General features: G+C 43.6%; 1 protein-coding gene across 4 annotated transcripts in view; it reads left to right on the plus strand.

Moving 5' to 3' along the window:
- Positions 1 to 23,249, plus strand: part of LOC122563251 (alpha-1,3-mannosyl-glycoprotein 4-beta-N-acetylglucosaminyltransferase C-like) — a 170,210-nt gene that overhangs the window by 46,785 nt on the left and 100,176 nt on the right. The window contains exon 1 of one of the 4 annotated variants that reach the window (XM_043716880.2): positions 14,325 to 14,458. The exons of 1 other annotated variant lie outside the window; for it this stretch is intronic. The gene's annotated coding sequence lies outside the window, so the exon portion shown is untranslated. Of the gene's footprint in view, positions 1 to 14,324; positions 14,499 to 23,249 lie in introns of those variants that run through there. 2 more of the 4 variants (XM_087973637.1, XM_043716878.2) reach the window with 2 other exon arrangements.

A 23,249-nucleotide genomic window follows, 5' to 3' on the forward strand; every position in this document is an offset into this window, starting at 1 on the left:
TGAATGTTCTGTTGCTTCAATCAGCAAACCTCACAAGTCGAAGCCTGCATGCCCACACATAGCCTGAAGGCACCACTCCTCAGAAAAGCTCTTTGGAGGCTCAATCTTTCTACAGTTTGCAACCACACACACCGACACAAAAATTGCAATTGATCATGAAGGAGTAAGGTCATTACAAGGCACATTACAGGCAAGAAAGCACAGCCACAGTCACAAGGCTATCGACCCAGAATAGTCTGTTTGCTGATAAGACTATGCTAAATGTTTTCTTGTATAAAAATTGATTGTTCACCTTCAAGTTAATTTGGGAAGTGAAGAGGCCCTATCTGAATCATGGAAATGGTCTTACCATATATTCTCTTCTCAACTGCAGATTTTTCTTCTTCACTATTACCTCCTGAGGGAAAGTTTAGGAACAAACTACGTAGGTTAACACATATCCCTAACCCCTTGCTATATTCACAATAGAAACCAAGCTGGGGGAGATGTGGTGGTTAAAGTTAGGGGTGAGGGTGGGACCTTACCAATTTTTGGTTTCCTACCTTCCTTACCCCGGACCTTCTCTTCTGTTCCACTTCCTCTTTCCCACATTTTCAACAGCAATAAACCTATCACTTTTCACCTCTCTCTTTAGTTTTAAAGAAGAACTACATTGGCTGTGAAGCATTCATGTTCTCAAAACATGAACTCCTGCGTTTTTCTCTCTCCTCAGGCACTGGCGTTTCATGCTGAACTTCTTCAGTGCTTTCTGTTTTAAAAATTTCTTTTAGCGAGGCCTTGGGAATCAGGCCTGGCAAGTAAACCTGGTCTAGATATCAGCCTCACCCCAGTCACTCTTTCCTTCTCCAAAACTTAATCCTGACTGCTGGAAGCAGGCTATCAGCCAGGCAAGAGAGAAAATGGGGGTGGACAATTACAACCAGAGACCACTGGGGGGCGATTGCAGTTCTCTGCAAATTACAAAAGATTGAGAGATCTTGGGCAGTGTTAAGAGTCCGCTGACAAGAACGAATGGGATGAGCAGTGATCTGGGGTAGGGTGGAAAGATTGCTGGGGCTTTGAAAGATTGTGAGGGTGAATTTGAACAACCCAGTACCAGCTATTGGATTCTGTAGGTTCAGTAAAGCCTGAGGAAGAGTCTCACCTAAATATTATAATCTTGGATCTGCCCCCTCAGGGGGCTTACCCCTCAAGTCTATCCAAATAGACATGTTAGGTGGGATTTCACCCAGTTATCTATTTCATCTCCTCTCACCATTAAGTTCCACCCACAACCCTGTCTTATCCGTTGTAGGGTAAGGGGGTGAAATCGTCACCTTCCAGTTCTGGTGGCTCGAGGGAAAGAAAATTGTGATGTATTTATCAATTATAGAGTCAGAGAGTCATAGAGAAGTACAGCATGGAAACAGACCCTTCGGTCCAACCCGTCCATGCCGAACCAGATATCCCAACCCAATCCAGTCCCACCTGCCAGCACCTGGCCCATATCCCTCCAAACCCTTCCTATTCATATACCCATCCAAATGCCTCTAAAATGATGCAATTGTACCAGACTCCACCACTTCCTCTGGCAGCTCATTCCATACACGTACCACCCTCTGTGTGAAATATTTGCCCTGTAGGTCTCTTTTATATCTTTCCCCTCTCACCCTAAACCTATGCCCTCTAGTTCTGCACTCCCCGACCCCAGGGAAAAGACTTTGCCTATTACCTTATCCATGCCCCTCATAATTTTGTAAACCTCTATAAGGTCACCCCTCAGCCTCCGACACTCCAGGGAAAATAGCCCTAGGCTGTTCAGCCTCTCCCTATAGCTCAAATCCTCCAACCCTGGCAACATGCTTGTAAATCTTTTCTGAACCATTTCAAGTTTCACAACATCCTTCCGATAGGAAGGACACCAGAATTGCATGCAATATTCCAACACTGGCCTAACCAATGTCCTGTACAGCCGCAACATGGCCTCCCAACTCCTGTACTCAATACTCTGACCAATAAAGGAAAGCATACTAAACGCCTTCTTCACTATCCTATCTACCTGCGCATCCACTTTCAAGGAGCTATGAATCTGCACTCCAAGGTCTCTTTGTTTAGCAACACTCCCTCGGACCTTACCATTAAGTGTGTAAGTCTTGATAAGATTTGCTTTCCCAAAATGCTGCACCTCGCATTTATCTGAATTAAATTCCATCTGCTACTTCTCAGCCCATCTGCCACTTCTCAGATCCTGTTGTAATCTGAGGTAACCCTCTTCGCTGTCCATTACACCTCCAATTTTGGTGTCATCTGCAAACTTACTAACTGTACCTCTTACGCTCACATCCAAATCATTTAGGTAAATTACAAAAAGTAGAGGGCCCAGCACTGATCCTTGTGGCACTCCACTCGTCACGGGCCTCCAGTCTGAAAAACAACCCTCCACCACCACCCTCTGTCTTCTACCCTTCAGCCAGTACTGTATCCAAATTGCTAGTTCTCCCTGTATTCTGTGAGATCTAACCTTGCTAACCAGTCTCCCATGGGGAACCTTGTCAAACACCTTACTGAAGTCCATATAAATCACATCTACCGCTCTGCCCTCATCAATCCTCTTTGTTACTTCCTCAAAAAACTCAGTCAAGTTTGTGAGACATGATTTCCCACACACAAAGCCATGTTGAGTATCCCTAATCAGTCCTTGCCTTTCCTGAAGAAGGGCCTGTGCCCGAAACGTCGAATCTCCTGTTCCCTGGATGCTGCCTGACCTGCTGTGCTGTTCCAGCAATAAAGTTTCAACTTTGATCTCCAGCATCTGCAGACCTCACTTTCTCCTCTTTCCAAATACATGTACATCCTGTCCCTCAGGTTTCCCTCCAACAACTTGCCCATCACCGACATCAGGCTCACTGGTCTATAGTTCCTTGGCTTGTCCTTACCACCCTTCTTAAACAGTGGCACCATATTAGCCAACCTCCAGTCTTCCAGCACCTCGCCTGTGACTATCGATGATACAAATATCTCAGCAAGAGGCCCAGCAATCACTTCTCTAGCTTCCCACAGAGTTCTAGGATACACCTGATCAGGTCCTGGGGATTTATCTACCATTACCCATTTCAAAACATCCAGCACTTCCTCCTCTGTAGTATGGACATTTTGCAAGATGTCACCATCTATTTCCCTACAGTCTATATCTTCCATATCTTTTTCCACAGTAAATACTGATGCAAAATACTCATTTAGTATTTCCCTCATTTTCTGCGGCTCTACACAAAGGCCGCCTTACTGATCTATTCTCTCCCTAGTTTCCCTTTTGTCCTTAATGTATTTGGAAAAACTCTTTGGATTCTCCTTAATTCTATTTGCCAAAGCTATCTCCCCTTTTTGCCCTCCTGATTTCCCTCTTAAATATATTCCTACTTCCTTTATTCTCTTCTAAGGATTCACTCCATCTATCCTGTCTATACCTTACATATGCTTCCTTCTTTTTCTCAATCAAACCCTCAATTTCTTTAGTCATCCAGCATTCCCTATACCTACCAGTCTTTCCTTTCACCCTGACAGGAATATACTTTCTTGAATTCTCGTTATCTCATTTCTGAAAGCTTCCCATTTTCCAGCTGTCCCTTTACCTGCAAACATCTGGCCCCAATTAGCTTTTGAAAGTTCTTGCCTAATACCATCAAAATTGGCCTTTCTCCAATTTAGAACTTCATCTTTTAGATCTGGTCTATCCTTTTCCATCATTATTTTAAATCTAATAGAATTATAGTTGCTGGCCCCAAAGTGCTCCCCCACTGACACCTCAGTCACCTGCCCTGCCCTTATTTCCCAAGAATAGGTCAGGTTTTGCACCTTCTCCAGTAGGTACATCCACATACTGAATAAGAAGATTGTCTTGTACACACTTAGCAAATTCCTCTCCATCTAAACCCTTAACATTATAGCAGTCCCAGTCTATGTTTGGAAAGTTAAAATCCCCTACCATAACTACCCTATTATTCTTACAGATAGCTGAGTCTCCTTACAAGTTTGTTTCTCAATTTCTCTCTGACTATTAGGGGGTCTATAATACAGTCCCAATAAGGTTATCATCCCTTTCTTATTTCTCAGTTCCACCCAAATAACTTCCCTGGATATCCTCCCTCAGCACAGCTATAATGCTATTCCTTATCAAAAATGCCACTCCCCTTTCTCTCTTGCCTCCCCTTCTATCCTTCCTGTAGCATTTCTATCCTGGAACATTAAGCTGCCAGTCCTGCCCATCCCTGAGCCATGTTTACGTAATTGCCATGATATCCCAGTCCCATGATATCCCCTTCCAATTTAGGCGCAATCTATCCTTCTTATACAGGTCACTTCTACTCCAAAAGAGATTCCAATGATCCGAAAATGTGAATCCTTCTCCCATACACCAGCTTCTCAGCCATGCATTCATCTGCTCTACCCTCCTATTGCTGCCCTCACTAGCTCATAGCACCGGGAGTAATCCAGATATTACTACCCTCGAGGACCTCCTTTTTAAATTTCTGCCTCTCTGTAATCTCTCTTCAGAATCTCAACCTTTTCCCTTCCTATGTCATGGATTCCAATGTGGACAATAACCTCCTGCTGGCCCCTCTCCCCCGTGAGAACATTCTGCACTCTCTCTGAGACATCCTTGATCCTGGCACCAGGGAAACAACACACCATTCTGCTTTTTCTCTGCTGGCCACAGAAACGTCTGTCTGTACTTTGGACTAGAGAATCCCCTAAAACAATTGAGCTCTTGGAACCTAACATACCCCTTGTTGCATTCGAGCCAGTCACAATACCAGAAACATGGCTGTTCGTGCTACGTTCCCCTGAGAACTCATCACCCCTTACATTTTCCAAAACAGCATACCTGTTTGAAATGGATATATCCACAAAAGACTCCTGAACTAGCTGCCTACCTCTCTTACATTTCCTGGAGTTAACCCATCTATGTGACTGTATCTGAGACATTCCCCCCTTCCTATAACTGCCATTCATCACATACTGTTGCTGTTGCAAATTCCTCATCGCTTCTAACTGTCTCTCCAACTGATCCATTCGATCTGATAAGATTCACAGCCAACAGCATTTATGGCGGATATAATCCACAGTAACCCTTAAACTCTCTTTAAACTCCAACATCTGACAAGAAGTACATATCACTCTATTAAAGGCCATTTTTGCTCCATCGCAATCTACAGAACCAGAAAATAACACTGTCTTATTCCTCTTCAAACACTGCCTCCAGCTTAAATGAATAGTTATGGCTTATATTTCAAGTTTAATCAAGAGACTTATCTCCAAAAACATATATGTACAGAAAACCGACAAACACTGACCAAATACTTAACTACACCACCAACCATCCCAACACACACAAACGAAGCTGTATCAGAACACTATTCCAACGAGCCACCACACACTGCAGCACAGACGAACTTCAGAAAACAGAGGAGAACCACCTATACAACGTATTCAAGAAGAACGGATACTCAAATAATACATGCACAGATTCCTCAAGAAAAAGCCACGACAAGCAGACCAAACACAGCCAGAAACCCTAACCACCTTACCATACATCAAATGACAGCCAGACTACTAAGGCCCCTCAGAATCCTAGTAGTACACAAACCCACCAACACTCTCAAACAAAAACTAACAAACTTAAAAGACCCAGTACAACCCATGGACAAAACCAACGTCATCTACAAATTTCCATGCAAGGACTGCCACAAACACGATACATGTAGGACAAACAGGAAGAAAGTTAGCCACCAGGATACACGAACACCAGCTAGCCACAAAAAGACACGACCCTCTCTCCCTCGTAGCCCTACACATGGATGTTAAAAACCACCATTTCAACTGGGACAACATGTCTATTCTGGGACAGGCTAAGCAAAGACATGCCAGAGAATTCCTAGAGGCCTGGCACTCCAACCACAACGCCATAAACAAAGACATCAATCTAGATGCCATCTATCAACCCCTCAGAAAACGAACAGGAAATGATATCACCACAAACCCCAGGAACCCCATCCAGGAGAAAGATATAAATAGAAAGCAGGAGACAACAGCTTCACTTCACTTGGAGGTCGCCACTGATGATGTTACCTAGCCAGGTAAAGAAACGTCTGGATATCAAACCTACAGCTCAGCGAGCAAACCTACACCCTATATAATCAAGAAAGAACCCACTCTACTCACTACTGCAGATCCTCTGTAGGCCACACTTAAAACAATGATTCTGTGCTGTGAACTTCACCCAACAGTTCCTCCAAGATCAGATGTGAATTTCACTGTTTGTTAATTTTCCCAAATGCACTCTGATGTCCAGCGATACATGAATTCAAACAGCAAAGGCATAACTGCACTGGTCAAGCTCATCTGCAGAAAACCTGCTACAATGTACAACATCACGCAGAAACATAAACTTGAAAATCAACTTTAAAAACTGTTTTTGCCAAGGAATAGGTTACAAGTAACTGACTGAGGAAGTCTCCTCAGAGGTCACTAATAGTAAAAGCAAATTCAGACTCGTCCCCCTCCCCCCATCCCCCCCATCCTACACTACTTTTCATAATTTATACAAATGATTTGGATGTGAACATAGGCGGTGTGGTTAGTTAGTTTGGAAGTGTAGTGGACAATGAAGACGGTTACCTCAGTGTAAAACGGGATCTTGATCAGATGGGCCAATGGGCTGTAGAGTGGCAGATGGACTTTAATTTAGATAAAGACGAGGTGCTGCATTGTGGAAAAGCAAATCAAAGCAGGATTAATGGTAAGGTCTTAGGGACCTGCTGAACAAAGAGACCTTGGAGTGCAGGATCATAGTTCTTTGAAAGTGCAGTCACAGGCAGATAGGATAGTGAAGAAGGCGTTTGGTATGCTTTTCTTTATTGGTCAGAGCATTGCGTATATGAGTTGGGAGGTCGTGTTGTGACTGTACAGGATGTTGGTTAGGCGACTTTTGAAATATTGCGTGCAATTCTGGTCTCCTTCCTATCAGAAGGATGTTGTGAAACTTGAGAGGGTTCAGAAAAGATTTACAAGAATGTTGCCAGGGCTGGAGGATTTAAGCTTTCGGGAGAGGCTGAACAGGCTGGGGCTGTTTTCCCTGGACTGTCGGAGGCTGAGGTGTGACATTACAGAGGTTTACAAAATCAAGAGGGGCATGGATTGGATAAATAGAGAAAGTATTTTCACTGGGGTTGGTGAGTCCAGAACTAGAGGGCATAGGTTTAGTGTTAGAGGGAAAAGATATAAAAGGGATCTAAGGGCATCTTTTTCACGCAGAGGGTGGTGCTTGTATGGAATGAGCTGCCATAGGAAGTTGTGGAGGCAATTGCAACATTTAAAAGACATCTGGATGGGTATATGAATAGGAAGAGTTTAGAGGGATATGGATCATGTGCTAGCAACTGAGATTAGATTAGGTAGGATATTTGGTTGGCATGGATGAGTTGGATCGAAGGGTTTGTTTCCATGCTGTACATCTCTATGATTCTAAAACCTTTCAGTTTTACCTTATTTTTAGGGCCAAATTTGCCCTAAACCCACCCTTAACAGAGTTGAGGGAGAACTGTGAATCATTTTGAAAGACACTGAATGAGGATTCGTTGGTTGGCTTCTGAGTTCCGTGTCTAGGACTTGACCACGGAAATCTAAGGTCACACTGTTGAGCTGTTCAGTTGAAGCTTGGTCTGCTCGTTTGACTGGTTATAAAAATACTACCTGATACTATGTCAAAGAAGATCAGTGAAGTTATCCCCTGTCCAAAAGCAAAATGCTGCAGGTGCAGCTTGGGATATCTGGTTGGCATGGATGAGTTGAACCAAAGAGTCTGTTTCCGTGCCGTGTCTCTATCACTCTAAAAGGCGTAACTCTTGCCATGTCAAATAGCATCTACCGAGGGAATGAGAAATGGAGATAAATATAAATGGAAATGTTTTCAGTGAGTGAAAGGTGGGGGCGATAGGTGTGTTGGGGGTCGTGGAACAGGAAGAATAAAAATGGTCAGTGGTAGGGTGGAGACCAGAGAACATTAAATAACATTTCATGATATCCAACAATAGATACAGTAAAGAAACAGAAAGCTGTGTTCAAATGAGGCATGAATTGCTTCATAAAGCCCATTTAGTTCTAACATGAATCAATAAATAAGTAGACAAAAGGAGGCCCAATCCAGAAGGACAAAAATGAGAAGTGAAAAAAGGGGAATACAATAACCCACAGAAAAGAATGAAGACAGATGTTGGGAAATAAAGTTGATGAATTCAACATTAAATTCATAAGGTTGGAGAGAGCATGGTTGAAACATGAAGTGCTGTTTCTCAATCTGGAACCTAACCCTAGCAGTTCAGACAGACAGAACTGTCAGCTTGGGAGCAAGATGGAGAACTAAAATGAGAAGCAATTGAGACCTCGTATGGACTGAATAGAGGTGTGTTATGAACCAGGCCAGACCCCCTCAAAATATATTAAGAAGGTAGCCCAGACCCTAACTTTTCTTATCTTAAAGGTAGATATGAAGTGGATATTCTAGGTGTGATGCAGCTGGCTAAACCATTCAGCTTTAAGCAAAACCGAATTTATTTGCACACTACAGCTGAAACACAACCATAGGAAAGCAGAATTTAGACTAACTTAACTGTTTGAAAATTCAACCAACTCGATTCCGCCACTTAACTAAGGAGCTATTCCAATTTGCATAACATCCCACAAACACACCCCTTGGCAAAAGGTAAATTCAAAGATCGGTTCTTTCAGGCAGGAGAGATTGCAGACAGAAGTCAGCCAGGGATCATCTGCTGAAGCTTGGAACCTTGTTCACTGTAACAGCTTTTGACTTCCTGCTTAAACTTAACCAAACTGAAAAATACCTGAACTGGGAGAACTGGCCATTCCCCTGCCATTGTTAGACCTCCCATAAAAAAAAACCCAAGGACAAAATAACCTTGTTAAAGGGGCAACGTCATCACAGGTGATCCACGAAGCCAGTCTGCAATGTAAAGAAGACCACATCTCCAGCAGTGGACACAATATCCTAAATTGAAAGAGATAAATCAATCATTGTTCCACAAAAGGAATGTGATGGATCTTGGATAATAAGATGAGAGGTAGTGAAAGGGCAGGTGTTAAATCTCCTATTGCTTTAACAGACAGGGGAGGAAGTGTGAGCAGTGACTGTGAGGAGTGGACAAGGGGTTAGGAGAGGGAATAGTCCCAATGGAATGCTGAAAGACAGCTTGTTGGTAGATGTGTGTGTGTGAGCTGACAAAGATAGTGGAGGATAAGCTGTTGATTACAGAGGCTGATGGGTAAAAAATGAGGAAGACAATAAGAGTAGAGAGAAATACAGGAAATGGATTAAAAACTGAAGTTACCTATTTACCATCCTGGGTATAAATCCTCAAGGAGGCAAAGGAAAACCTATTGAAAACATAGTATGGAAGGTAGCATCAGAATAGACGTGACAGAAATGGAGAAACTTGGAAAATGGAACAGAATCATTCCAGAAAACAAGGCCTGAGGAAGTGTCATTGAAGCAGCTGTGGGAGTTGTTGGATTTGTGGCCAGTATTTATTGATCGTTGATCTCTAGAAATAATGGCAGAGAAGTTGAGGAAGGAAATCATCAGAAATGGTGAAAGAGAATGATGGATGGAAATTGGAAACAAAGAGTCGGATTTTCCCAGGAATGGCAATCTCATGCAGATTTCCAATCCGATCATTTTTATCTGAAAAGATTCTGATCGAGGCATCTTCAGAAATGTGGAACTGTACAAGACTGTGATATCACAATAGAACCAGGAGAAGGCAAAGCAGGTCCCTCTACATAGCAGCCAGCTGCTGTACTTTGACATTTGAAGGGCAGAATCACAGATAGCCACTAGCAGCTCATATCATATGGTGAGGATCGTGTATTGGGAGGCAAGGGTATCAGATGGATAGGGGATAGGGTGCCATATATGTAGAGCATCAGAGTGCTATATAGGTATTATGCCAGAATGCCAGGTGAGTGGTGTGTCAGCCTGGTGCATTGATAGCTGGGTAAGAGGTAGGATGCTAAGTGAATAGGATGCCAAGTGGATACAGGGTAGAGTGCAGAGAGTAATGATCCAGGGAAGGGGGCCATGAATATACTGCAGTGTTTAGGGCAGGTCGGAGTGGGTGCAAGTTGGGTGTCAGATCCATGGGGGGTGATGGGAGAGGAGAGGAATTTGGATTTAGCAGCAGTGAAGTGGGGGACGGATGGCAGGCTGCTGGGACTGGCTGCACAGGGACAAGTTAGATCTGGAGTGGGGAAAGGGGAGTTCAGGACCAGAACATGGGAGGCTGGGTCAGGACCAAAATCCCAGAAAAGTGAATCAAGTTCAGTGCAGGAGTGTCAGCTCCCAATGGGAGTAGACGGGGAAGGGGACAGTGGTCCGAGGGGTTGAAGGAGCAATGTGTCTGGAGTAGATGAAGCAGGCAGGTCAGGTCTACACTGGGAAAAATGGAAGGTTGGCTGCGAGAGGCTGAAGGTGGGTCAGTTCCTACATTCCCCCAGTAATTATTCCTGCCACTACATGGACCTCATGCACTGAGCCAGGCACTTTAGAGGAAATGTTGTTGGGCTCCCAAGAGAGGTGGTGGTGGTGGCTAGTTCCAAAGCAGGGAAAAGGAGTGTCAGATCCAGCAGCAGGGGGGATGTTGGAGGGTCGAGATTGGAGTGTGAGCAAGGGGATCAGCTCTGGAGGAAGGGCTGTGGGGGGTAAATGTGAATTGGGTCCAGAGTAGGTGAAGGGGAGTCAGTTCCCAGGGAATGAAGGTGAAGTTGGCTCCAGAGCAGAAGGGGGTGTGATGGGCTTATGAGCAGAGGAATGGAGTGGTCTTTCAGATCTAGAATGGGAGCGGGTAGTCAGGTTCAGGGACCTCAGTGTCTGGGGTGTACAGGGTTTGAGGGGATGTGTAGCTGGGGAGGTGTGTAAACTAACTATAGGGTCAGTTGAATAGTTACTCAGGAGTTAATTCTATTTAATAGTTACTCAGGAGTTAATTCTATTTAATAGTCTAATTTTTTGGAAGTAATTATTTTACTTAATTTCATTGAACCCTCTGAAATCCCTGATTGAGATTTTCGAAGGGTTCCAGGCACAAAGAAATCGCCCATAGAATCTTCAGTGTCTCAGGCAATTCTTTCATGAAGTCATAGAGATGTACAGCACAGAAACAGACCCTTCGATCCAACTCGTCCATGCTGACCAGATATCCCAACCCAATCTAGTACCATTTGCCAGCATTTGGCCCATGTCACTTCCTCTTCATGTACCCATCCAAATACCTTTTAAATGTTATTGTACCAGCCTCCACCACCTCCTCTGGCAGTTCATTCCATACAAGCACCACCCTCTGTGTGAAAATATTGCCCTTTTAGGTCCCTTTTAAATCTTTCCCCTCTCACCTTAAACCTGTGCCCTCTATTTTTGGACTCCCCTACCCCAGGGAAAAGACCATCGCTATTCACCCCATCCATGCCCCTCATGATTTTATAAACCTGTAGAAGGTAACCCTCTGGGAGGATGTTATGAAACTTGAAAGGGTTCAGAAAAGATTTACAAGGATGTTGCCAGGGTTGGAGGATTTGAGCTACAGGGAGAGATTGAATAGATTAGGACTGTTTTCCCTAGATCGTCGGAGGCTGAGGGGTAACCTTATAGAGGCTTATAAAATCATGAGGGGCATGGATTGGGTAAATAGACAAGGTCCCTTCCCTGGGGTGGGGGAGTGCGGAACTTGAGGGCATAGTTTTAGGATGAAAGGGGAAAGATATAAAAGAGATCTAAGGGGCAACTTTTTCACGCAGAGGGTGGTGTGTGTGTGGAATGGGTTGCCAGAGGAAGTGTTGTAGGTTAGTTCAATTGCAACATTTAAAAGGCATCTGGATGGGTATATGAATAGGAAGGGTTTAGAGGGATATGGGCCAGGTGTTGACAGTTGGGACTAGATTGGGTTGGGATATCTGGTCGACATGGACAAGTTGGACCAAAGGGTTTGTTTCCATGCTGTGTATCTCTATAACTCTATGAAAACAGCCCCAACCTATTCAGCCTCTCCCTAGAGCTCAAACCCTCCAACCCAAGCAACATCCTTGTAAGTCTTTTCTGAACCCTTTCAAGTTTCACAACATCTTTCCTATAGCAGGGAGACCAGAAGACCCTCAGAGTCTGCTATAATTGGGTTTCCACAGGATCCCAATGCACAACTCCCATCTACACTGGAATAACGATTGTCTGGCCATCAGCAATTCTATGCCAAAATTAATGAAATTTTCCAGTTCATACAGTAGAAGCAAGAGGTGATACTGATACAGTCAACAATGAAGTGGGCAAAGAGATAGAAGAAGGGGCCACTGCTACATTTCCCATAAATCTGACTTTAAAAAAGCAGACATAACAGGGTCCCATAGCAACACCTCTTTTTTATTTTTTTTGTTTTTATTTTTTCTTAGTCTAGGGATAGTCCCCTTCATGGAGAGTCCTTGCACATACACTCACAATAGGCAAACACCCGAGTGGCCAGTGACAAACACTGCCCTTCACATCAAAGGGCAGTGCTGAGAGTTACATTTCTTTTTTTTTCTTTTTTAACCCCCACACTACCACCTAAGTGCGGTAGTGCTTATTTTTTCCCCAGCACCCATGGTGTGTGTGTGTGCAGGGTGTGAGACACAGTGAAAGAAACACCTCTTTTTTAACCTGTTGTCTTCTAATCACCCTCTTCAGCGATATTATTACATCTCTGGAGCAGGTGGGACTTGAAGCTGGGTCTTCCAGTCTGCAATAGGGAAACAACCACTGTACCAAAGCAGCCAGCAACACCTTTCTATTTTTTGCCAGAAATGTTACTCAAGCTACGAGGTGTTGTAAGCAAAGGTCCTTCAAGCACATAGTATTTTCTCCCCTCACTACTGAATTAACTGCACAGAGACTGGTATCCCGTCACCAAGTCACTCTTTATTTACTTGTGCACAGTACACTGGCTGTGGTGAGCCAGCTTGGAGCCAATCCCCTGAACTGAGGAGATTTCAAATCCCCAGTTTATTCACACTCCTCCAACCTATGTTGACTGTGTGTAAGTGCAGGGACTCAGTGACAGCACCATGTGCCAAAAGACTTTGTTCAATACATCCACTGCCAGAAAAACACCCATGTGGCCAGGGATCCAATAACAACCAAAGCCCGACAAGGGCAATGCTGGCATGGGAAGGATTGGTATTAAATCAACTAAGAGTTACAGGGGTCAATGACTTTCTGTTTGGAGGAAGTGAATGGAATTGTTGATGCATCATGAAACTATTTGTTATTTGTCTTCCCCTGGCCTCAGACTTGTCCGTTTGTAATTCCGCTCTCCTCCTTCCTTTTCCAGTGGCTTAAAAATTCTTGCATTTGCAGTTCTGACAGAAGGTTATCCGATTAGGTTCACCTGAATGGTTACCTCTCTTTCTCTTAGTGACAGCTACTGCCCAATCTGCTGAGTTTTCCAGCTTCTTTAAAAAAACTTTTTTTGGCGTTCTCCCAAGGTGTTCTGATCTATACCAATCCCTCCTTCAACATCACACATACACCGCAGATTATGGGGAATCCGAAACTTTAACTCTGCTTTCTCTCTCCACAGATGCTGCCAGACCTGCTGGGTTTCTCCAGCAATTTCTGTTTTGGTTTCAGATTTCCAGCATCCTTTTTTTTTGCAGATTAACTGGTCACCCAGGGAACTGGCTGTTGGGTTTCACACATTACAACAGGAAATTTAATTCAGAAGTTTGGTTGTGAAGCGCTTTGGGACGCCTGGTTGTTGCAATCTAAATGGAAATCCATCACTTTCTAAATGTACAGAGGGGCGCTACATAAACGCAAGTCCGTCACTTCCTAAATTGCACAGTGGAGCACAACATTAAGGACATTACAAACGACCGTTCTCTAATTAAAGAGAGATATGACTGGTGGTGTGTTTAACCTGAGTGTCAGGCGGTTCGGAAGGAGAAAACATTAGTCTCTCACTATCTCTCCACCTTCGGGTGTCACGCAGGCAGACAACAGTTATTAAAATGGTTATTTTTTTCCTGTATCACGGAAAATAACCTAATCTACTGACGAATTGAAAAGACATAAAGCAATGTAGAATCAGCGCCGATTTTATAATTACATATAGTGAGTGTAATTACTGACACAACTCCCTATTGGGAGAGTGGAACATTGTGTCTGCGACATTGGGCAAGTTTCACAACGTGTAAGATCGGGCAGTCACGCCTGGGTTTCACTCTGCAGAATGTAGACTCCGCCCTGAGATTAGAACAGGGTTCGGGAACTAATGCAAGCCGTCATTCGTCCGGCTCCACACCTTAGCTGCACCTCTGGAGGTATTTAGTCACCTGTAAACCACCACGACTGGAGTCTCTCCTCCCGGTGAACGCTTCCCTCAAGGTATTCTGACGAGTGAACCTCAAGCTAGTTGAACTCAGAGGTATTTTTGTTTATTTCCGGAGCTCTTCAACATTTCCTTTCAGCCGAAGCGTGGCTTTGAGCAAAGGAACAGATGTGACTGCAGCTCACGTTGGAAGGAAGAAAGTTTGTTTTTATTGTGTTCACTCCTGAACTTGATGGGCTGTTTTGACCGTTATTTGTCTCAACATTGTTTCTGAATAAGGGCAATGGGGAATCAACAACTTGTAGGCACAGCAAACGCTAGCAGGGTGGCATAGAAGTGTAAATCAGATTTTCACGTTGTTGAGGCGTTCTGCCAGTAAATTATTATAAACGAGTTCCTCCAGCATTGTCTGTTTTTTGTAAGTAAGGATGATTTCTGAGCTTGCTTTTATCTGTGAGCAGCCAACGATTTTCTGGACATGTACTTTACAACAAAAAAATTAGGTTCTGTTTCAAAGAAGTAACAGAGGATGTTTGTTTAAGGTAGTTTTAATATAAATTGTTGGTGTTTTAGCCGAACTAACGAAAAAAAAGTTACAAGTCTACTTTTAATGTGGAGATGTGCGTGGTTATAGTTGGATGAAGGGCTTTAACGTGGGTGACCACGCCAGTTCTGACAGTTAAAAATCACACAACACCAGATTATAGTCCAACAGGTTTATTTGGAAGCACTAGTTTTCAGGGTGCTGCTCTTTCCTCAGGTGGTTGCCAACCTGATGAAGAGCAGCACTCCGAAAGGTAGTACTTCCAAATACACCTGTTGGACTGTAAGCTGGTGTTGTGATTTTTAACTTTGCACATACCAGTCCAACACTGCTATCTCCAAATCAGTTCTGACACAAGCAACTAGAGATCTTATTGTGGGTTCATTTGGTTGTTGCAGTAAATCTCAACTAGGCAGGTTACAAATTTGTGTTAACCCATGTGTCACTGGTATTTTTAACTGTTTGAAATATCAGTCTTTTCTGAAACTCCACAATGAGATGAGGAAGAGTGCAGCAGTTCATGGGGTTCATATACAAATACAGCAGTGAATATTCCAGTGACTCATTTCAAGGCTTCCAATTGGAAAAGTTATTCAGAGTACTTGTGAGAGTATTGAGACTTAAGATCAAGATGCGTGGCAACGTGGCTGCCATAGATTGAACTGCAGGCAAGGCATCATGACTGCCAACAAAGCCCTGTAATTCAGCCACCTGCAGCTAGTGAGCAGAGCATTGGGGTGGGAAGTACAGAGATCAGTTTTCACAAAATGCATCTGCCTGCATAGGAAGCAAGGCTTCAACTTACACACTGTTACAGCAAGAAAAGTAGAGATAATGACATGGTAGGTAGCCATGATGTCGAGGGTGGCCAAAGTTTAAAAAAAATCACGGAACACCAGGTTATAGTCCAACAGATTTATTTGGAAGCACTCTGTTTTGGAGTGCTGCTCCTTCATCAGGTAATTGATGACCTGATGAAAGAGCAGCACTACGAAAGCTCATGCTTCCAAATAAACTTGTTGGACTATAACCTGGTGTTGTGATTTTTTTAATGTGGTAACTAGTGGCAGAACCCTAGAATCACATGGAAGATCTGCTCCCTAATGGACCTGATGGCCACACATAACCAATGGTCTGAACGTGGCCATCATCCTGCATATCTTTTGCTATCAGTTCCTTCTGGGGAGCTGTTGGAAACATGTCCAGAATCTCTCAGTGGATGCACAGAAATACATAGTGAGTGTAATTAGGTTACTGGCCAGTGCTGGAAGAACTTCAGCAATGATGATGCCAGTCAGGATGAGCTAAATTGAGCTGAGGGGCAGGGAAATTCCTTCTGTGCCACGATCATTTCACTGAGAAGTTGTTGTGAATAAAACAGTTTATTTTTATACACAAGTTTCTTTTTCCCAATTAAACTACCAACAGGTGAAATTTCACCCTCTCATCTTATGCCATGCTGAACTTAATTTAAAATAAAATATAACTCTCACTCAGGGAAAAAAAATACTAAAATAGAAATGTTTTGTTTTCATCATCCGGGCAACAATCCAGGAAGCATGAATTTACATCTTTTAATATTTGGTGTAATGTCTTATTTCCTTAATGTTTGGGCTTTTTTTTAGTGTGGTTCATTTTTCAAACAAGTTAGAGTCATAAAGATGTACAGCACGAAAACAGGCCCTTCGTTCAAACTTGTCCATGCCGACCAGATATTCCAACCTAATCTAGTCCCAGTTGCCAGCACTTAGCCCATATTCCTCTAAACCCTTCCTATTCATATACCCATCCAGATACCTTTTAAATTGTACCGGCCTCCACCACATCCTCATTCCATACACGTACCACCCTGTGTGAAAAAGTTGCTCCTTCGGTCCCTTTTATATCTTTCCCCCCACACCCTAAACCTGTGCCCTCTAATTCTGGACTCCCCCACCCCAGGGAAAAGACTTGCTCTATTTACCCTATCCATGCCCCTCCTGATTTTATGAACCTCTATAAGGTTACCCCTCAGCCTCCGATTTTCCAGGGAAAACAGCCCTCGCCTACTAAACCATGGAGATGTACAGCACGGAAACAGACCGTTCAGGCCAACTCCTCCAGGCTGACCAGATATCCTAAACTAATCTAATCCCATTTGCCAGGCCTTGGCCCATATCCATCCAAACACTTCTAATCATATACCCATCTAGATGCCTTTTAAATGCTGCAAATGTACCAGCCTCCATCACTTCCTCTGGCAGGCCATTTGAAGGGATTATTTTTCTTTTGGACAGAGGTGGTAGGTAAGCAGGGTCCTGTTCATGTTTATTCATCTGTAGCATATAATGTACAACGATCCTTTTCTCTTTAAATTCTAATACAAAAAATAATTAACTTTCTGTTGTTACTATTGTTTAATGAATGCCAAACAAAATGTTTGTGTAATCTCATGATTACCAGGGCATCAATGCTTTAAAGAAACCAGGCCCTTATTATTTAGAGATGTCTCTAAACTGAAACATTCTGTGCTTAAGTGTTTCATATCAAACACCATTAGATAGCATTATCTCTGTGCTGCAGAAATGAGTGACAGTGGTTCCTGGAATATTTTAGCTGTATATCTAATTTAGGGGTAATTCATACATTAATCTAACATACTAATTGACAAACTGACACTTGATCAATTTGAACATTAGATTGAAATGCAATTGGGAGCTGTCACTTTGTGGAAAAGTATTGTTCATTGCCTGTCAATAGATATCTGGGAGAAGCAGAAGAAAGCTATTATATGTCCTAATTAACCTATTCAGACATGTTATGACACGTCTCTGAACAGTTGGGATCTAGCCTCTTGGCTCAGAGGTAGGGATTATCCTCCAGTAAAATGTATGGTATTTTCAAGGAACAATTATAGAAGGCATTTTAAGCCATTTTTAGGCTCTTCTAACAAGTTCTCTTTTAGTAGAGAAATGTATTTGATATTTTATTTTTGTTCATTCATGGGATATACCGCCCAGACCAATACTTTCTGCTTATTCCTATTTGTCGTTGAGAAGGTGATCGTGAATTATCTGTTTTACTACAGCAATCCATTGTTGAAAGTACTGTATCCTACAATGAAGTTAGTTATGGAGTTCCAGGTTTTTGATCCAGTTATGATAAAGGAAGGGCAATCTATTTCTAAGTCAGGAAAGGTTCACAAATGTCCTTTAGGGAAGGAATCTGCCATCCTTACCTGGTCTGGTCTACATGTGACTCCAGACCCACAGCAATGTGGTTGATCTTAACTGCCCTCTGGGCAATTAGGAATGGACAATAAATGCTGGCCTAACCAGTGACACCACCCCGTGAATGAGTAATGAGTTTGTAACTTGATTGCGAACGTGCAGGTTATTGTGTTCACGTGCATCCATTGCCCTTTTTCAAGGTTGATGTTGCATAATTGTAAGCTATAGTCAAAGGAGACTCAGCAAGTTGCTGCAAAGCGACAACAATGGAAGGAATAAATATTTAAGGTGATAGTTCGGGTGTTGATCATGCCGAGAATTGATGCAGTGCATTTATAGATAATACCCAGTGCTGCTACTCTGTGTTGATCATGAAGGGGGTGATGTTGAAGGTGAATTGATTGGATTCGCAAGTTAAGTGGGTTACTTTGTCCCAGATTATCTCAAGTTTCTTGTGTTGTTGGAGCTGCACTTCTCCAGCAAAGCAGAGTTTTCTATTACATTCTTGACTAGGAAACAGGATGTAAATTACTCCTGTCCGAACTCCTAGCCTCTGATCAGCACTCATCGCCATTTTATGTATGTGGCTGGTCCAGTAGAACTGGTCAATGCTAAGCCCTTAGGATATTGGATGGTGGAAGATTCAGCCATGGTCATTCCATTGGATGTCAAGGATAATTGTCAAGTTCTCTCTTGTTGGAAATGGTTACTGCCCAGCATTTGTGTGGTATGAATGCCCCTTATTAAGCTTGGAGATTGCCCAGATCTTGCTGTATTTGAGGACGGACTATTTCAGTAGTTAAGGAGAAGTCATGAAAGGTGGTGAACATTGTGCAGTCATCCACAATATCCCCAGTTCTGACCTTTTTTGATGGAGGGAAGAACATTGATGAAGCAGCTGAAGGAACTCATGTAGTATTTTCTTTGGGGATAGTGGGTGATGTGATGGTTGACCTTATCTAAGATAGCTATGAGGGGATGGATAGGGTAAATAGGCAAAGTCTTTTCCCTGGGGTCGGGGAGTCCAGAACTAGAGGGCATAGGTTTAGGGTGAGAGGGGAAAGATATAAAAGGGACCTAAGGGGCAACTTTTTCAGACAGAGGGTGGTGCGTGTATGGAATGAGCTGCCAGAGGGAGTGGTGGAGGCTGGTGCAATTGCAACATTTGAGAGGGATTTGGATGGGTATATGAATAGGAAGGATTTGGAGGGATATGGGCCAGGTGCTGGCAGGTGGGACTAGATTGGGTTGGGATATCTGGTCGGCATGGACAGGTTGGACCGAAGGGTCTGTTTCCGAGCTGTACCTCTTTATGACTCTAGAGCTCCTTAGTGCCATATTTTGTTAAATGCTAGCTTGGCATCAAGGACAGTCACTCTCTCCTCACCAGTTGGAGTTCAGCTGTTTTTGTCCACATTTGGATCAAGGTTGTAATGAGGTCCCCTCCCCCATCTTATACCAGATCGAATCTTCCAACTCGGCACAGCCCTATTGAACTGTCCTACCTATCCATCTTCCTTCCCACCAATCCACTCCACCCTCCTCTCCGACCTATCGCCTTCACCCTCCACCTTCATCTACCTATTGCATTCTCAGCTAACTCCCAACTCCCTCCCATTTATCTCTCAGCCCTTTTGGGCCACAAGTCTCATTCCTAATGAAGGGCTTACGCTTGAAATGTCAATTCTCCTGCTCTTTCAATGCTGCCTGACTGGCTGTGCTTTTGCAGCGCCACACTCTTCAACTTTAATGAGGTGAGGAACTGATTGACACTCAGTTTGGGTTCTGCAAGTGCTAGTGATCAGGTTATTCCTTTGCAAGTGCTGCTTGATAGTATGGTGGTTGACTCCTTCAATCATTTTGGAGCATAAACTCTTAAGATGATAACTGGCCAGGTTGGATTTGTTTGACGTCTTGTACACAGGGCGTACCTGGTCAATTTTCCACATTGTCAGGTAGATGCCAGTGTTGTAACTGGGCTAGAACAGATTAGCTGAGGGCTTGGTTAGTTCGGGAGCTCAAGTCTCCACTGCTATTTCCTAATTACTCTTATTACTAACTCACTCCAAGTGTTTCCATATCCCAAAGACTGCATGTGGAAAAACTCCAGTTCACCATCACTGTCACAAGAACAGTTAGGAAGAGCAATAAATGTAACAACTAATTCCTGTGAACAAATAGTATGTTGGGCATCTTACCCCTGAACTTGCTAAATGTTATTGGAGCTGCATTTATCCAGGCAAGTGGAAGTGGAATACACTCTTGTGCCTTGTGGAAAGTCTTTGGGTAGTCAGGATATAAGTTAATAAGTGTGGAAAAGCACAGCAGGTCAGGCAGCATCCATATAGCAGGAGAATTGGCATTTCGGGCATAAGTACTTCATCAGGAATGTGAGGCGTGTGGGTGGGGAAGGAGGCTGGAAAGGCAATAGGTAGATGCAGATGGGGGTGATGGTGATAGGGTGGAGTGGGTAGGTAGGAAAGAAGATGGACAGGTGGGACAGTTCAAGAGGGTGGTGCCAATTTTGGAGGGCTGGATCTGGGGTAAGATAGGGGGAGGGGAGATGAAGAAACTGATGAAATCAACGTTAATGCCATGTGGTTGGAGGGTTCTAAGGTGGAAGATGAGGCATTCTTCTCCAGGTGCTGGGTGGCTAGGATTTGGCGGTGAAGGAGGCCCAGGACTTGCAAATCCTTGGTGGAGTGGGAGAGAGTTGAAGTGGTTGGCTGCAGGATGATAGGGCTGTTTAGTGTGTGTGTGTCCCATTTCTCGATGTTGCTCTTGATGTGATCTCCTCTACACTTCAGGGCGCCAATTCGCGGAACGTTTCAGGGAGCATCTCTGGGGCATGCACCAAACATCCCTGTGGCCAACCACTCCCCAACAACATTCAAATCCTGGGACACCTTCACTGCCAAATCCCAGCCACCTGATGCCAGGAGGAAGAACGCCTCATCTTCCCCTTGGAACCCTCCAAAAACATGGTATCAATGTTGATTTCACCAGATTCTTCATCTCCCCTCTCACCACCTTATCTCAGATCCAGCCCTCCAACTCAGCACCGCTCTCTTGAACTGTCCCACCTGCTCATCTTCCTTCCCACCTATGCACTCCACTCTCTGCTCCGACCTATCACCAGTGCCACCCGCCCGCATCTCTCTATCTACTTCCAAGCTACCTTCCCCCAAGCCCCAACTGCTTCCTATTTATCTCCCCTCACCTACCCCCCAACACATGCACACATTCCTGATGAAGTGCTTATGCCCGAACCGCTAATTCTCCTCCTCGGACGCTACCTGACCTGCTGTGCTTTTGCAGCACCACACTTTTCAATACTGATCTTCAGTATTTGCAGTCCTCACTTTCTCCTGTAAGTTAGTAACCATTAGAATATCCAACCTCCGACCTGTTTGTGTAGTTATATATTGATGTGGATGTCAAGTTAAAGTTTCTGTTCAATGGTAACCCCTAGGTCATTGGTGACATGGGAGGGGAACTGATCAGACCTGCTCTCGGTGGACATGGTCATTTCATCGTATCTGGTATGGCCTAAGAACTACCTGTACTTATCAGCCCAAGCATGAATGCCGCATGTTACACATCATTGTCTGAGCAGCTCTGAACTGAACATCAAACATCTTCTATTTCTGACTTTGGAATGGAGGGAAGGTCATTGATGGAAGTAGCTGACAGTAGTTGGGCCAAGACATTTCCCTGAGTAACTTCTACACAGATGATTGGCCTCCAATAACTAAGACAGTCTTCCCTGGTGCTCAGTACGTATAATACTTAAGTATTAGAGCCGTATATCTGTGATTCTCATTGGTTCCAACTTTGGGTTTGCTTGTTACCATACTCCATCAAATGCAAACACACTCAGGCCAGGAGTATAATGAGGTTTGGAGCTGAGGTGCTATGGGGAAACTCAGCTTGAACAATGGTTGACAGTTTGTTGCTGAGTAAATGCTGTTTGTAGTGTAGGCGACACCTTCCATCTTGATTATCAAGAGTATACTCATAGTTTAGTGTTTGACCAGATTGGATTTTCCCAGTTTTTGTGGGCAAGGCATACTTTGGCAGGTAGATGCTGCTGTTGCAGCTGTAAAGGAACAGTTTAGCTAGAGGCTTGGTTATTACTAGATCAGAAGACTTCAGCAATACAGCCAGGAGGTCGTCGGGGCTGATAGTCATATTCTTGGCTCTGGCATAATTGAGAAAGTGTTATTTGCAGACCCTCCTTTTGTTAACTGTCCATCACCATTCATAACTGTATATACCAGGTCAGCAGGATTTTGATCTGACCTGTTGGTTTTAGGATCTGTCTGTCTGTCCCACACTGCTTCTGCTGTATGGCATGCATGTGTTATGGCTTCATCAGGTTGAATTGATTTTTGGGGGGGATGTCAGGGCATGCCTGGTTCTGCTCCAGGCATGTCCCTCTACATTTCCCACTGGACTAGAATTGGTCCCCTTCATTTGAAGGAGAGCCATCAGTTTAAAAACTGAGGTGGGTATGATTTTGCAGTTACTGCCCTCAGTATCTCAATGATGGCCAGTCTAGAACTGTTCGATTTGTTTTTGGATCTATCCAATTTAGAGAGTGGCAGTCAAGCTTTGATCCTTGTGGAGGAGACTACTTATTGATCTAATGCAGTATGTAAAATTGTATTATGTGGTTCATATTCTGCTGTTTAGTTAGTTTTTGATTTCAGAATCTCTTCAGTCTCCCAGTAGTTATGAAGTAATTTGGTGTCTATCTCAGACTACCTATCAAAACAATTACTAAAGGTTGCGCTGCATGCCATCGATTTATAATGTTTTTTCAGCAAGTGGGCTTGATGCTATGTTAGTGTTATTTTGTCATATTGACCTACTTGATAAAGATCTTCAGTGAATATTTGAAATGCTTTCTAATATCCAGTTTGTGCTAAAGATTCATGTTGATTCCAGTAATTCACTGAAGCAAACAGGTTTTTGACGTGTTCGTAGGCTGCCATGCATTGACGGCTATTACAAACGAGCCTAATCAAGTTTCACCTCCAATTCCTCATACATGAATTTTTAAAGTGAAATCACTGGGTAGTAACAAAGAAA

The sequence above is a fragment of the Chiloscyllium plagiosum genome, unplaced genomic scaffold (assembly GCF_037043375.1).
Source record: "Chiloscyllium plagiosum isolate Xiang-an unplaced genomic scaffold, Cpla_swu_hap1 HiC_scaffold_26, whole genome shotgun sequence".
Taxonomy (NCBI): Eukaryota; Metazoa; Chordata; class Chondrichthyes; order Orectolobiformes; family Hemiscylliidae; genus Chiloscyllium; species Chiloscyllium plagiosum.